At 36.5% G+C, this 17,827-nt stretch overlaps 1 long non-coding RNA gene across 2 annotated transcripts in view; it reads left to right on the forward strand.

Moving 5' to 3' along the window:
- LOC123797583 (uncharacterized) overlaps positions 1-17,827 on the forward strand; it is a 298,997-nt gene that overhangs the window by 257,400 nt on the left and 23,770 nt on the right. The window contains exon 6 of one of the 2 annotated variants that reach the window (XR_006780981.2): positions 11,444-13,428. The exons of the other annotated variant lie outside the window; for it this stretch is intronic. This is a non-coding gene — a long non-coding RNA (uncharacterized LOC123797583). Of the gene's footprint in view, positions 1-11,443; positions 13,429-17,827 lie in introns of those variants that run through there. 2 annotated transcript variants of the gene reach the window in all.

Below are 17,827 nucleotides of genomic sequence, written 5' to 3' on the forward strand. Positions count from 1 at the left end.
GAACTCAGTCTTATTCTTATTGATATTTCCTGGAATGTAATCTATCAAGATCACTTTATTCTTAGCATTTAGCAGATTGACTATAAGGTACTTAGTTTGGGTTTCCTTTATATTTGTCTTGCTTGGGGTTCACTAAACTTGAATCTGTTAAGTACCACAGATCTCAGACACTGGTCAGTTTGTGGCTTTTTCTCTTTTCTTTTCTTTCTTTTTCTTTTTGCATTATTTTTTCTTGGTGCATCAGTGTGCATAAGTGTTATTGGTCTACCTTTAAATTCAAGTTCACTGATCCTGTTTCAGCAGTATCTAGTCTACCATTAAGCCCATCAAATGAATTCATTTCTGATACTGTATATTCCATTCTATAATTTCCATTTATTTCCCTCCTATAGTTTCCATTTTTCTGATGAAAGGTCTCAACTTGATATCTGTGAGTCTTCTTTTATTGACTGATTCTTCTTTTGATTTTGGATTACATCTTCCAGTTTCTTTACGTGGGTCTCATAATTTTTTGTTTGCTGGACATGCTAGGTCACTGCCTCTTTTAAGCTATATTTTCACTTGTTCCACAGGTTTAGTTTACCTATTCACTGCCAGCACGTTTCTGCTCTGTCTTTCCTTTCTTATTATATCTCTCTTTACTTTTTTATCACAATAGTTTTTTTTTTAATACCTCTTGGGAATATTGAGCTAGTTTATTGTGAGAAAACCAGGGGTTTGTTTCACTAAGTACTTGCAATCTACTAAAGTTGTAAGACAAACAAATGCTTCAGTTCTTCTATTTTGAGATCAGGGTGGATAAGAGTAGTCAGGGGAGGTATAATGAAGGACAAGAACTTGAAGAGTAGATTAGATATTGACCAACAGAGAGGGAAAGGGAAGCATTTTTGGCAGAGAAACAAAAAAAACCTAAGGAATAAAGAAAAATAAGGAGGACATTTGCAGGTCTGTGAAGAGATGAATATGAGAGCTAAAGTTAATGTGTGATCAGAAAAAAATCATGATGAAAGAAACTTTAATTCTCTTTCTCCTTGTTATTTATTCTTTTATGATTAAATGATATGAGTAATATAGTGTCCTCTATACTCTTCCATTACTTCTCTACAAAGAACTGTCAATGCTATTTCCTGCCCTACTATCTTTATGTTTTACCCTCTATGTTCAATGACCTTATTAAAATACAATTAAGATGTTTTCTATTTAGATTTGACTTTTCCTCACCATTCTAGATTAATTCTTATCTCCAAAAGGTCAAATAATAGAAAAGTGAAAGACAAATTGTCAGACAAATCAATATTTCATCTGTGAGGGATTAAACTACCAGTATGAATAATTATTTTGGTGAATTTATTGATTTTTTACCAAATTTATCAATCAATATAGTTAAAATAATTACAGTATCTATATAAATAACAATGAATCATGAGACCCAAACATATAATTATCAGTTTTCATTTTGTCAATTGCCAAGCTAGAAACTATTTTCTCTTCCATAAGCCTTTAAATTCTCTTCAAATTCTCCTTTATGACCTTTAAATTCTCAGCTCTGTTGGACTTTTAACACATCGAAAACTCCATCAGTATTCTACAAAGAACAACTAATCATCACAAAAAGTGTCTGCTCTGTGGTAAAAGAAATTCCTGACAGGTTCCTCCCTAAATAAAAATAAATGGAATGACTCCCATAAAATTCATGTGGTCCACACAGAAATAGTTGGACTTCATCAAGGCCTCAAAAATGTCTGGTTAAAAACATAAGAACCACACTAGAATAAACTTCCTATTAATGAGATCTCTCAGATCATGGAATCCCCATTAAGACAAGCTTATCACTGAGCTCCTGAAAAACACACTAAATAAAACACTAAACAGTAAAAGTATCAATCACAGTTTATGTGGAGGTGGAGCAAAACTCCATCTTGCCTCCAAATACTAAGATTCTCAGAGATTCATGCGATACTTGCATTTTTTTCCTACTATCTAAAGCTGTTTCTTCAGTTAGAAATTATATAGGCATATCTTGACCCTGTGGTTTTGGTTCAGCATCTTTGACTCATTAGATTGTTGATAATCCATGTAATGAAATGAAAATGTTCTTATTCAGAACTCACTGTCTCGAAGTCCTAGGATTTCAGTAGTGTGCTCAGCATTGGTGATGGAACTCTATTTTGATTTCCCTATCCAATCTCCTGTGGGGCAAAGGACTTAAATTTGTGAGAGGGCTAGCCAGGACAAAGCTGCTTTCCCTGGCCTTGGAAGAGAAGTATGTTCAATCAGATTGCCATGGATTGAACTCATAACCTATTCTTCATTAATTTTACTCTATTCCTAACACTAAATGTAGGACTAAATTGCCATTTAAGAAACTAGTGCAAGTATAAATAGTAGTAGCTTTTAAGACATTTAGGTGGTATATAAATTTAAGCAATTGATACGGCAAAGTTTGGTCATAAAATGATTAAAATCACAGTATATTGTAGAAGTAAAGATATGACTATGAAGACACAGATAATAGTAGTAATCTCCTATAAAGATGTTACATTTGAATAGTGACCCCCCACTAAAATAGCAAATAGTGCTTTATGCTCTTGGAGTTATTTAACCCAGAAATTTCTATTCTGGTTACGTGCTTCTTTTAACTAGGCTACAGAAACATCCATTAGAAGTATGAGTTAAGCCTACTCCTTATATAAGCACTTCCAAATGTTATTTGTGTCACCTTTCAATCTGTCTTTCCTCCTAGACTTGGCAGAGGGACTATTTCTTTTTATAGTTGCTTCCCAAATTCCAACTGGGTTCTATCATGTCCTTTAATGAGCCTTTATGCATGCAGTGCCTAGGAAACTGAGAATTCAGTACCTGGTTTATTTGCTTTTTTTTTTTTTCTTGCGCCACATATAAAAATAATGCAGGGAAATGGAGCTGAAGTAAACAGGATGAAAGAAACATATTATCATAAAAATATGCTAATCAGTTGGTTATTCCATGTGGAACTAGTTAAGGCTTCTAAATACCTTCACCAAGCCAGTAACAGTAGGCCATAATTTGTGTAATCCGAGATCTCTAAATATATAAATCATGTAAAAGATTTCTGCAAGAGAGTGTGGCCTATCTAATTTAATTGATCACAAGATTGTCATGGCTTCATTCCTATGAATGGAACAATTGGCAGAATTTTACTCCTTATCAGTTGCATAATACAACCTAGCTTGTGTGGTTCTAGTGCTTTATAATAGATTTTATGTGGCTGGCATGTGATTCTCTCAACAGCCTGTACACCAAAGCTGTGGATCACTGGTGTGCTCGTTGTGCTTTCACGTGATATTGCCATAACTCAGGTTCAGTTCATGTTTCACTGATGTGATCCGTACACATCTTAAAGAATCTTTTTTATTTGTTGTTGTTGTTGTTGTTGTTGTTTTCAAAGAGGGACTTGTTTGGGATTCTTTATCCTACAGGGTTTGAGGTTTTCTGAAGGTTTGCAACACTGAAGAGAACAACTTTGTTGTATTAGAAGAGGAGGAATCACTGTCTTTGAGGGCAGGTTGACAAAGGCACTTTGTCCCTGGAGTCATTTTATTATATGACTACTGTGTTCTGCCAAGAAGGCTGAGACCACCTACCTGCACATTGAAAAACACAGCTGAGATCTGTCTTTGTGACCCAGACACATGGCCTCTCAACTTCTCTCTGTACTGAAGGAAAACATCGTAGCCCAGGCCAGATGAAAACAAGCACTTTTTCCCCCACTTTTTTCTGTGGGAAAGATGAGCTGAAACCAAAGTTAATATATTTGAAAAATCTGGGAAAAAAACAGAACAGATTTTTAAAAAGTCATTCCTTTAGCCCCATCGGTATGCTACTTGAAGGAGTCTTACAAAGAAAACTTCTGTTGGAGTGGAAAACACTGAACGAAACCCATGTTATGTGAGACCTTAATTCCCTGGAGCTGGGAAAGGTGAAAGAATCAGGTCCCTATACTCTTGGACTGTTTTCATTAGTTACCAAGAATGTTTATGCAATTGGTTTTAGCCACTTCATTAGGAATCCCCTTCATCTGTTTGATATAGTTAACACATATTAGTTGAAGCTAATTTTTAAAAGCTGTGCACTGTATTATATACAATACATTCCTGAGGACAAAGATGCAGAAGAGGAAGAAGAATTTGTTCTGTATATTTTTTAGATTTTTTTTATTCACCAACTGTATATCTGTATAGCCCACATGTCAAAAGTGCAGCCGAGCACAACTGCACCAAATCACTGATGTAATGTGATTTATGGCATCATGCTTTCATCTTGGAAGGGGTACATTTGGCACATAATACGTGATTTTACACAATAAACTTGCAGACCCTGGGCCAATCTTGTGAAGCCATTGGTTCATGTAAAGCTAGATCACTTAATATAATTCCTACATATAGCTTCTTCCATTTTTTAAATCACCATATTATTGGCAAATTTAATTCAACAATACCAAAATGAAAACTGCTGGGCCATTTGGTATTTTGCATGATGAACCTTCCCCTTTCCACCAAGAACAGAGATTCATTTCTATCAGACTAAACAAATTAATTTAACAGAGTAGACTTTAGATCAGTGCTTTTTTAGCTTTTTTGATATAATTCACATTAAGAAATACACCTTACACCAGGAGATAGATATGGATATAGATACACACACACATATGTATATACACACACACACACATATATATTCCATCCAAATAAATAATCTGAAACAAATTTTCATGAAAGAATACTCATGCTTATTTTTCCTGAGAAGCTGAATTTATTATTTAAAAATGTTATTTATTTTTATTAATTTTTTCTCTTTTTTATTGTAGTATGAACATTTAACATGAGATTTACCTTTTTAACACATTTTTAAGCATACGATACAATATTGTTAACTATAGGCACTCATGCTTATTTTGATGGTGATCTTTAATACGTTCTCTTCTATTCTTCATCAATGTGAATTTCATTTATTTTTGCTACTCAGTTATGTGTTGTAAATATTAATTTGAAATAAATGGCTTTTAATAACATTTACTCTGGAGTTGAAAGCTGGTCACAGAATAAAATTGTACCTAAAACTACCAATAATAGCGAACTCTTACTGAATACTGAGCTAAGAGCTTGCTTTCATTTATTCGTTAACCTATAAATCTCCATGATAACCACACAAATGTTTTATAGGGTAAGGACATAGATGGGCAGTTATCTTGCCAAAGACTGCATAGCTACTTAGTGGCTGTTGATATGAACCCAGAACTACCTATGCTCTTAGCCACTAAATTCACACCTAGACAGAAGGCTGAGTCTTGGGTCTTGTCCTTGACTTAGGAATACTTGGTTGACCTGACTTTCCAAATCACAAATATTTGGAAAACCTTACATGGTCCTGAGAGTCTTTCCATAGCCCTAGAATATTTATGGTCCCTCAACACTCTTTTAAATTGTATACATCCTTCAAGGGGAAGGCAATGAGGGTTCTTGCTGGGGATTGGCCTTTGCATGAAAGGTAGTTTATAATAAGGCCTGGGGGAATAAATGTACTGGATGACTTATTCTAGAACTAATAATAGGGAACACCAGCCTGTAGTACAGGCCTATGACTAACCCTGGGGACAAAGAGGTGGGTGGGATCATAGCTTGGAGCCTTTTCTTTTCAGCAATTGGAGTGATCATAGCACCAAAGTCATTCCAGAAATGGAAGAGAGAGTCATAGATGCAGTTCCCCTTTGAGGTTTTCAGTTTTGTTTGACCCCTGACCTCTGTAACAGGTTTGGGACTGTTAATAGCCTACTTATCAACCACAGTCTTTCACTCCTGTTAACAGATGGGGCAGCAACCAACAACTCAAATTTGTTGAGAAGCAACCTTATCATGGTGCCTCACAGCTCAGTTAAACAAGGGTCCAACTTCATAGATTACGGGATTAATGTGTTCTGATCAAGTCTGACTAACTGATGAGCAAATAATTAATCGGTACACAGAGTAGTCAAATGAATAGGTAATTTAACAGAAATAACCAAAACATTCCTTGAAAATTTAACATAATCTTGGGTTTAAATCAATCAAAACAGCTAATCTAAACAAAGACTGTAGATATTGATAGAAGAGCAAACAAGAGCGAAGGGCAGGCGGAGCTGTAGGGCCAAAGGATGAGATGTGGGTCTCTCACAGGTAGGCAGTTTTTACAATTTTTTCCATTCATTTGTTATTTTTGACTAAGGGGGGGGGGGAAAACCTTTTTACCTTGAGTTTTTTTTTTGACTGACTTCTCTGGAATGTCTAAAAAGAATTATAAATAATTTTAAATTATGCCTGCTCTGTCCTTCTTTATCCTTCGAAAAGAAATAAGGGTAGTCACAGTTAAATGTCAGGACCACATTTCATAGTATAAATATGCTTGTACATGAGATGTGCTCTGGCCTTCCCCTCCCAGAATGGAAACTCCACGAAGACCAGACTTCAGTCTGTCTTTTCTCATTGCTGTATTTCCGGCACTCAATTTCCTAAGATTCTTCATCTACTTATATTCTAAATGGTTTTTTTTTTTTCAGAGTAAAAAATTTTGAATCATTGAAAAGTTTTTACAAATCATTTCAACATTTCTTTAAAGCATACTTTTTTTAAAAAAGTATAATTCTCTTAGGGTAATACTTGTTTCTTTCTTTGCTTAACAGAAACTGAGTTAGTATCTTTGGTATGAGCTGAATGCAGATGGCATCTAGTTAAGGAGGTTCAGATCATCCAAACCTCAGTGAAAGTTGCTGCAATATTCTTTTCAACTTTAGAATCCAGGGGTCTGTGTTTTGAGGAAGCATCCTGTGATACATTTGTATTTGTCAGTAGTGAGCCAAAACTATTGAACGACAGTTCTGCAGTGACTGTAAATCATTTTTAAAATAGTTAACAGTGAATTAATAATGAGGTACAAGAGCCAGGTGACTAAACTATTCCCTGAAGGGAAAATGCTCATCTATGAGAGATATTTTTCCTAAATTGGACGTTGGTAATAACCCTGGTCTCATACACAGGGTTTTTAATTACTCAAGTCACTGATCAAGTAGAAACAAGTCTATGAACTCCTTGTGGAGATGGAATATTTTGACCTACCCAGGAAAACAACATCCTACACCAAAAGTATTTTCAAAGATGCAAAATGTGCATGGCATTTGTTTGCACATAAAGTTCTAAAAAGGATCTCTAGAAAAATCAAAACTCTCTTTGTACATACCGCAGGGATAATTATATTGAAAGATAATTATTATCCAGGCCTAGAAAACAGTTTCTCATGTTTCTCCCAGTTGATGTACATCTGCATATCTTCCACAGACTTTATGGCCCGTAGGTCACAAAGATCCTCAAAGAGGCACACAGATTTTTAGATCCTGTTCAGATAATTTGCAAGATAAATTAGAGATTGCTTCTGAACCCTGAAACCATCATTCACTTATGAAAACATTTTTGCTTTAATGGTGAATTCTATCACAAAAAGGTCATTCATGTGTTCAAGTTAATAGTTATATTTCAGGAAAAGTGCGTGTGTGTGTGTGTACTATAAATAAATTTATATGTTAGCATATATGTATATACGTGTTTATACTACAAATGGAGATAGATATACGTTATATATCTAGATATACATTATATATACATATATATAATGTGTGTGTGTGTGTGTGTGTGTGTGCATAGCCCTGGTTTCAGTAAATTATGTCTTTTCATTTCATAAGCTCAAACCCACCAGGTTTTACTGACTACCATTAAGATAAAAGCAGAATTCAAGTCACCTCTCTGGTTTTTATTTCACCTAGTATTTGCCCTCTAATAATCCTTTCCTTTACTGCCAGGTTATAGATGTATTTGTCTTCATCGGCATTTTAGTTGTTTTCAGCAGGAAGTTGCTCAGAAAATCCTGTCCGCCATACCGCCATAATCAGTAGTTGTGTTTGATGGATGTTTTTAAAAAGTAAAACCATTAAATGTGACATCACAAAGCTGTACAATTAGCTCACTATTCTAGCTATGCTGATATATCAATATATCTCATCTCCAGTCTGCATTCCCTTTGTGACAGGGCGAGTTACCTAACTGTTATGTCTCATTTAGAAATGAGGATAATCACAGGTCCTACTCTGTAGGTTTGTAGTATAGTTTAAATAAGTTAATGCACACAAAACAGTATAGTGCTTGACATGGTATTAACGGTTGATAAAAGGCTATTATGATTTTTATGCCTATACCCTATTCAGAAAAACAAGTTTTTGTGTGACTGGTATAGCTGGCTGTGAACGGCTAGAAAGACCCTGCTCAAAGACACATCCTGCTTACTAATTTGACTAACAGAAGTCAGAACAGAGTTTGAGAGAGAATTTTTCTTGCCAAAATGCCAGAAATTTCCATTGACGGTTTAAGTAAAACAGCGAATACATATGTAAAGTGCATTCAAAATCAAGAAGTAATAGTAATACAAAGGAAAAATCAGAGTATGCTATGAAGAAAAATAGGTGGAAACAATTAATCAGGATTAGCACATTAGTCCAGAATAGTTGTTTCATGAGCTGTGATGCTTCTGGTTTGTAGGCAGCTAGACATTCTATATACGAGACTTTTAAACCCTGTAATATAGTGGTGCTTAACGTTGCTTCATGTCCCTTCTGGATTCAAACTATGCCTATACCTTATTTTCTGAGAACCTGGGGATCTGAACAGGTGGTTTGTGAAGAATTCTAAGCTGTGAGATTTATGTTAACAAAATATAATTATACTCAGTAATGTGTAGAGAACTAATTTTGAGAACCATTTGAACGTCGGCTCTCAGAATAATAAATTTATGAAAGTCAAGGACAGCAATAAATTGATATTCTGAGGATTGCAAGGAGTCCTTGGAGACTTAACTTCTCTGGGTGGTCCGTTGGCATTGCTGCCTCTGCTGTTGTGGGTGTTGATGATAATAATGATGAAGAAAGTCTTTATGTCCTTGATAACCTAGATCATTAAGATATGAAATACACCTCTTCAGCATTTTCTTTCCTTAATTTTTAAAATGAGTCGTCAATGAATGAAAGGTGACTTAGGGACGGTATCTCTGGAAGCAGAAGGTTGTTTGTACACAGGTTGGGGACAAGCCTGTGTGGCTTGCATTTGCAGCTTCCCACGGTGTTACGGAAACACAGTTAGCCTTGGCCTGGAAAAATGGCTCTCTGTCATTCTCTGGATGTGTGCATCTTCAGGGCACAAGCTGCCAAAACAAACAGGCAGCATCAGATTCCTTCCCACCTCCCACAGAAGAGTGGCCTTATTGAGGGTGACCTCTAGAATGGTGAGAAAGGATGCATTCACCCATCACTGCCTTTGCCCTCCCCGGATTCTTAAACCCCTCACTTGAACCCTGCAGGGGATGCAGACAATCAGCAAAGGAATGTTTTTATAAACACCATTTTTCAGACAGTTTTTCATCAGTGAAATATGAAGACACACTGGAGCCTTCTTCAGCCTGTACTGTTGTGGACTGGTTCAGTAAAATGCCACCTTGCTGTTGATCATGAGTTTTAAAGACTGACACATACATCCAAATATAGGCAAATATATTTAATCTAAAGGTTTTCATTAGCATGATCTGAGATTTGCCTTTGCTGCTCAATAGAAGGTGTCAAAGTGTCAAAGAGATGGAAAAGATCTTTGAGATTAATTAATCCAACCCCTCTTTCCATATGAAACATGCCTTGCTTGTTACCCAATGATTCATAACCACTCAACAAAAGGCTTACTATGGGAAATCTCTTGAATATTTTCATAAATTTGCCTATCAATCCCCAGCTCTTTTGAAAACATTTATTTTAAGCAATGGGCCCAAGTAACCTGTTAATAATTACAATGAGAAATTCATTCTGATACTTACACATGGTGAGACCAATGAGAAAATACTTCTAATTGGGTGGAAGGAAAACATGTTATTAAGTATCAACAATATAAGCGTCACTATTATAATCATCTGATTCGAAGTACATTTTTATCTGGTCATGTTTTCAAATGAATAAGCCAAAAGCAAATACTTTCTTCATGGCATGATATGTTCTAAGCCCTAAACTTGGTGTCTTGAAGAATACAAAAGAAATGGGAAGCAATTCTTGCTTTCAGAGATCTGGTGGAAGTGAAGGTATTGCAATGTATTCATGAATCAGAGAGCAGAATGATATGTAATAGAGTGCCTGATGGCACAGCACCTAGCCACAGGAAATCAGGGTGAGAGAGAGATCAAGGGCAGTTGGGGAAAACCTTACAGAAGAGGTGGGATTTGAGCTTGACTATGGTTACAGAGGGAAGGCTTTTGTTTTTTTACTCCATTTAGCGTGGTCCTCAGCATGGAGAACCTCCTGAGCAGGAATTAGCATTAAAGAACTATTTCTGACCACTTCACGGAATGAAATGGCCAGGAAGGGAATAATGTGGCTTTTACAGACCACATACCTACTAGTCATTCATTGGATCTTCTGGTCCCTCCATGGCAGTGTTTCACTTACAAGTTTTGTTTTATAAGTCTAAATACAATATCTGGTGGAAAGAAATGTAGGTCTGGAAACACCGATAAAACAGTGAAGTAAAAACATATGACTTCTTCAACTGTAGCATTTTGTAGTGGTTTGGTCCCTATATCCTGAGTGTACTTTTCAGGTTTTCTCATATTAAGTCTTTCTTCGGTAGTTAGCATTTAAAAAAATTAATGTTTTGCCATTTATTGATGATGTGACAACAGGAACAGTAAGACCAAATTCACAGAACAGAAGGTCTTGCCTAAAGTTTGTTCAGCAGGAAAGCATCATGTATAAGGGAAAGTGCTGGCTGCTCCATCATATGAAAATATTTATAAAATTATGCCACTCGTGCATAGTTACAAGTTAGCACACTCCCCATTCCACCCAACAAATTTTCGAACTTTTTTCAGATATATCCTATCAGTAGTTTACCCAAAGGCAGATTGCATTCATCACTTCTTATGAAATGAAAAGATACATAATTTAGCTGGAACCAAGGTTAATTATAATATATATATTCATAGTATATACACACATTCATGTACATATATATGATAGCATATAAGTCTATTTATAGTGTATACTCACATACTTGCACACACACTTTTTCCTGAAATGTAAGGATTTACTTGAACACATGAAAAACCTTTTTGTTATAGAATTCACCATTAAAGCACATATGTTTTTACACCCAAGTGATGGTTTCAGGGTTCAGAAGAAATCTTCTAATTGAGTTGGTATTTGGAAGTTTGTGTGCCTCTGTGAGCATTTATATTACCTATAGACCAAGTCTATGGCATACAGTTAACTGTTGCATTAGTGATCTACTGGTGTGTGAAAGATTATCCTGAAACACATGACTTAAACCAACAATAATTATTTATTATCTCTCAGTTTCTGTAGGTCACGAGTTTGTACAGAGAAAACAGATACAGCATGTTTCCATTCTACAATGTTGGGGACTTCAACTGGAAGACCAAAAGCTATGAGTAGAATAATTTGGGGGTCTCTTTCACGCACATGTCTGATGCTTGCTGCTGGTGTTGGCCATTAGCTCAGCTAGAGCTATCGGCCAGAATGTCAACACATGATCCTTCCATGTTGCCTGGTTTTACATGAATGGAGACTGGGCTCCCAGGGCAAGTGACCTGAGAGAAAAAGCCAGGCAGAAGCCACATCCTTTTTATGACCTAACCTCCAGCAGTCACAGAGCATCATTTCCACAAACTACATTGATTGGGACCTTTACAAGCCTCTGCCTCGATTCAAGGGATACAGTCATAAGTACAGGTCAGAGTTACTTCTGGTTGAGGAGGAAAGAGGAGCTAGTTCTCTGAAAGGGCTCTCTGAGTTCTTCTGAGGTCATGAGTAATGTTCTATTTTTGAATGGGGACAGAGGGATCATGTGAGTGTTCTCCCTGCAACTCTTCTCAACCCCCTCAAAACACACCTTATCATCCCCATCCAAGGAATCACCATTGTTCTAAAAGTTTAACCTTTGCTGTATGTCATAACAGACTATGTACCCTCCAGACCCTGCCCAGCTCATCAGTTTTATCTTTCACTTTCTACCCTATACCTGATTTTTATTGCATACCAATGTTTCAATTGTTAAAAAAAAAAAAAAAGTAGGGCCATACCAGTTATCATTAGAAGTCGGTTATGATTAGAAGTCGGTGACCCAAAAACTGTTCCATTTTGGACTGGTCTATATTAACACTTGGTCTTCTGTATCTGAACTGCCCATTTGTGTATTTGGCTTTTGTTGTTGTTACTGTGCTTCTTGGCATTCCTTTGTCTATTCCTTGAGAGTAAGGCCGTGAAAACAATTCCTGAAATGATGCTGATTCTTCAAGTCTCTCCTGGAAGCTGAAGAGGAAAAATGTGTTTTGCACATTTGAAAAGCTGGAAATAGCTATTCAGGCTCTGGGTTTATTCAAACCACTGATTTCTAATTTGTAAAATTCTTCACATGGTGTTGGACATAGAAAGCTCTACTAAAATTTTTGAAGGTGTTTACCTCTCTGAATTACGTATCTGTTTTTGGTCATTTCCTTGAAGGGCACGTCTAGTTAGCATGGCTGGTGCTTGACATTCCCCTTAGTAAAAGACACATCCCTGAGCTGACTTTTCTGTCAGAACATATTCTTTATGTGCTAGTCTGTCAGCAAGTATTTGGTGTGCAATTCTTGCCAGGCAACATGCTGGGTCCCTGGTAGCCCATGGTCAACAAGATTTCCATTGTTCTGGCCACTATGAATTGCTAGTCTAGTGATTATGAAGGAAGCTTTGGTTTTGTTGTATTTAAATTTTAAAACAGATTATTTGACTATTGTCTTGAAAATATATGAAAGGATGAATTCCTTTACAACTTACTTATACTTTCCTAGTGATAGTATATCTGATCCATTGGCAAATATAGAACAGTATTTAACTGAAAAGGAAGGTCAGAGAATAAAAGAAAAACAACATGAAAAAAACCACTATGAACTTATTAATAAAAAGGCATAAATGATCATGGCTAATCTGTTAGGCAGCCATTCTTCCATATGCTAAAAATTGCAGTTCATGTAATGAGAGCAGTTCAATGGCAGGGTCATGTACTCTGTATTTTTTGGTATGATGTACATTTCAAACTGGATGTTTGGCTTCCTGATTTTTGGGAAATTGTTCTTTTTTTACCTACATAGAGTAAACATAGCATTTAATAAGAATTTGTCACAGTTGATAAAGTATCAATGCTTTTGATGCTAAAAGGGACTAGTGAGTTGGTTATAAAATGACTACAGATATTTATAGTTGCAAAGATGATAAAATCTATGCTGCAGGATTTTTATATTTATACTACGGGAGACGCAAAATGTCTGTGTGTCAGTTGTACAAGCAAATAAAATAATTTAAATACTTTTCACGTATGATTCTTCTTTCCCAGCCACAAACAATACTGTTTCTCCTACTTCCAAATGCTCTTCCAAACAGTCAGGAAGACAATGATAGTCATAAGCAATCCTAAATGTATCCACTCATTATTTCTTTTCTGGGATTGTTGCAAAATAAATGAAATCTACTAAGTTTTGGAAATACGTGTGGTTCTCAAGAAATGTTCCCTGAGGTAAAAACAACAGTAAAACTGAATGAAAATCTTCTTACAAATCACTACTTGACTGGTTTTTCTCTCCTATAAAAACAAAACTTGTAGAAAATTGACCTGAATTCAGTATTTAAGTCATTTTTCATATAGAGATGGCATTCCAAGTAACCTTGAAGCAGTTTGGAACATATTTCTCCTGCAATTAATTTTCCTAAGAGTTCTGTGGAAATTTTAACCTTCTTAAATTGAGATATATACCACAGTTTATTTCTAATTATCTATTTATATACCTGTGTGTGTATGTGTGTATATATGTGTGTGTGTGTGTATGTATGTACAGTATTTATTTATAAAAGAACAAGGCAGATCTGAGAGAGGAAAATGGACCATTTATTTTGCTGTCTCTATTTCTAAATACTATGAAAACATCCTTCTTTGCTGCCTATTCAAACATTGACAAATTACTTAGCAACAAGAGCATATATTTGGGGTATATTTTTTTAGTCACCACATCAGTGTCAGGGATAAGAAATATTATCAGGTATGTACTTTCCAAAAATACCACATTATCAAAAAAAATAAAATCGCACCAAGTAGGTCAACCATTCATTAAAGTCTGGGGTAACAGCAGTCAAGAAAAAGTAGGTCTGGCACAGCGTAGAGAAAAGCACTTTGTCTGCAGAAGAATGAACACTAAAATTTGGTATGGAAGAGGAAATTGCTTCCTCTTCAAGGATTTTTTAATCTTTAAGTATTCATTCATTCAACAAATATTTATTGAGTGTCCACATTAAAGACATCAAGGCTGGGGGTAGGGGAAATGGAGAGGTCTTCAATGGGTATAAAGTTTCAGTTATGCTAGATGAGTACATTCTAGAAATCTACTGTACAACATAGTGCCTGTAGTTAATAGTACGGGATTGTGAACTGCAAAATTTGTTTACAGAATAGATCTCATAACAAGTGTTCTTACCACAAAAACAAAACAAAACAAAAAAAAACAGACAAAAACGAAAAAATGCAAGGAAACTTCAGGAAGTGATGGCTATGTCTATTATCTTGATTGTGGTGATGTCATGGGGGTTTGCACATGTCCAAACTCATCAAATTGTCCACATTAAATATTTATAGTTCTTTGTATATCGATTATACCTCAATAACACTGCTAAAAAAAATTAAGAAAGAAAAAAAAAACACTGTTCTAGGCATTCAGGATGTAGCAGTAACAAACAAGTCTGTCTGCATGGATCTTACTTTCTAGAAGAGGAGACAGAAAATAAACATCATAGAGTATCAGTTAGTGATAGCCTATAACTGCAGGTGACATATCTTTAGTTTAAAGTTTATCAACATTATCATCACATACATCCACATTAAGTGGGGTGATCACCATAAAATAATTTTGTTCAACACTCATAGGAATAATCAGTAGGCCAAACACTATGCAAAGTAAGTTAAAGACACTATCTCTGCACTCTGGAAGCTGATGCAGATGAAATTGGCACAAGCCAACAATGGAACATCTAACAGTTACACAAAGTTAATTTCTTTTTTTTTTTTTTAATAATGATTTTTTATTATATTATGTTAGTCACCATACAGTACATCCCCGGTTTTCGATGTAAGGCTCGATGATTCATTAGTTGTGTATAACACCCAGCGCACCATGCAATATGTGCCCTCCTTACTACCCATCACCGGTCTATCCCATTCCCCCACCCCCCTCCCCTCTGTAGCCCTCAGTTTGTTTCTCATAGTCCATAGTCTCTCATGTTTCATTCCCCCTTCTGATTACCCCCCCTTTCTTTATCCCTTTCTTCCCCTACTGATCATTCTAGTTCTTATGTTCCATAGATGAGAGAAATCATATGATAGTTGTCTTTCTCTGCTTGACTTATTTCACTAAGCATTATCTCCTCCAGTGCCGTCCATGTTGTAGCAAATGTTGAGAACTCATTCTTTCTGATTGCTGAGTAATATTCCATTGTATATATGGACCACAACTTCTTAATCCAGTCATCTGTTGCAGGGCATCTCGGCTTCTTCCACGATTTAGCTATTGTGGACATTGCTGCTATGAACATTGGGGTGCATATGGCCCTTCTCTTCACTACGTCTGTATCTTTGGGGTAAACACCCAGTAGTGCAATGGCTGGATCATAGGGTAGCTCAATTTTTAACTTTTTAAGGGACCTCCACACGGTTTTCCAGAGTGGCTGTACCAACTTGCATTCCCACCAACAATGTAGGAGGGATCCCCTTTCTCCACATCCTCTCCAACAATTGTTGTTTCTTGCCTTGTCTATTTTTGCCATTCTAACTGGCGTAAGGTGGTATCTCAGTGTGGTTTTGATACAAAGTTAATTTCTAATCAGCAGTTGATATTATGGAATACGGGGTTACAATTATAGAAGGAATAGGAAGTGATGTGTAGATGGCCTGTCTTGTTTCATGGGTGGTAAAACTGACTTCAAATTTTCACCAAAAAAGGATCAGACTTTCATTTAATTCAGGGAATTGCCACAATATTTTCCCCTTAATCAATTACTCTAGAAATGGTGAGGTAACCCTTTGACACTTCCTGTTGCAGCAGAGCCAGAGGTTAACATGAAGCGGGTAGACTCCTTCCTAGGATGGAGGCATCATCTCCAGGAGATTCCTTATTTTCTCATCAGTGTCATCTTGGTTGCAAAGAAAGCTCCAGCATGCAGACAGAGAATCACAAAAATCAAAAACAGCAAACCAAGTATAGCTGGGTCTCATGTGAACTGAATGTGAGGACTGGAAACCCTAACCCTTCCTAACCACAGCCATTAATCCGTGTTCCGCATGAGGACCTTGTAAAATCAGATGATAACAATAGGTGGTCTTCTTATTTTTTCCTGTGAAATAATAAAATTGACACATTACATCTCTATTTGGGCTGAGTCTTTGGTACCAGGTGATGTGATAGGATCCCAGTCAGACGACAGATTCCTGTCCTTGGGTCACATGTCAGTGTAAGCTCCAGCCAGTGATAGTAGTGTGTCCTGTGGTCTATGTTGCTGCAGCTCAATGCTCTGAGTGAGGGAGTGTCTGAGGATGAGGAAGTGAGTAGGAGAGAAAATGAAAAATGTGAGGATCCACATTAAATGAAAATATGTTCCTGGAATTGACTACAGAATAACACACTGAATTATCAGATTAATTAGCTATCCCACAGTAGATCTCAGGATCTCAAGGTGATAAGAGAGAGAACAGGTAAATTTAGTTGGAGGGAAGCAGAATAAAAGAGAGAAGGGGAAAATTAAATAAGCTATCCAATCCAAGAGGTTGTGTTCAGGTGGCATGCAAATGTATAATTCTTTGGGCATATACAGATAGCAGGCGACTGGGCCCCCGGTAGGAGGAGGAAGGACTTGCTCTGATGGAGTGTGGTTATGAAAGTGGGGTCAATAGTAAAAACCACGTTTTCCTCTTTCTTAATTTTGCTAGAGGCCAGAGCTCTATGTTTGACATGAAATGGCAAATTTTCAGTTTTCATCTGGATGCTTAACAACATAGATACCGTCTTGATGTCCATGGAAAAAGATGAAAGCCTAAAATGCAGACGCCAGCAAAATCCTTCCTAGACTGAAGGAAGAGTAAACTATACTAACAGGAATGAGCTGAACACATCTCCCCAAGCCACATGGTCCCTTCTGGACATACTCAAAGACTCAACTCCTTGTCTCCTACAGGAAGGGGAGATCATGTCTGCCTGTAAACCTTACTTACCATGCACTCTACAAGACCCCGTTCCTTCCCAGAGAGTCCAGCTCTGTGCTAAAAAGCACAAGGAAAAGCACATGGTTTGGAAAGAAAAGTTGTTGATGTCTCTTTTCCCCAAAGGTACTTCAAGCAGTAAATGAACACACACAATCTGTGTTTATTTTCTTTTAAATATATTTTTGAAAATATTATGTGATCCAAAATATGTGTTTTCAATTTTGCTTGCCATTCCCTGGCCATGAGTGATGTATTTTATCCATATTCATAACCATGCACAAACTTTCTATTCATAGCTCACTGCAGTATAAACTCTGGCGGCAGGGAGGAATTTCCTTGTGGCCCACATATGGTAATCCTTTACCAGAGGCCTGGCTCCAAATCAATGTTTGCATTCCTCCGATGGCTCAGGTTAAATGTAAAGGAGTGAGGTATTTAGG

Source organism: Ursus americanus, chromosome 11 (assembly GCF_024610735.1).
Source record: "Ursus americanus isolate L20-20 chromosome 11, mUrsAme1.1.p, whole genome shotgun sequence".
Lineage (NCBI taxonomy): Eukaryota > Metazoa > Chordata > Mammalia > Carnivora > Ursidae > Ursus > Ursus americanus.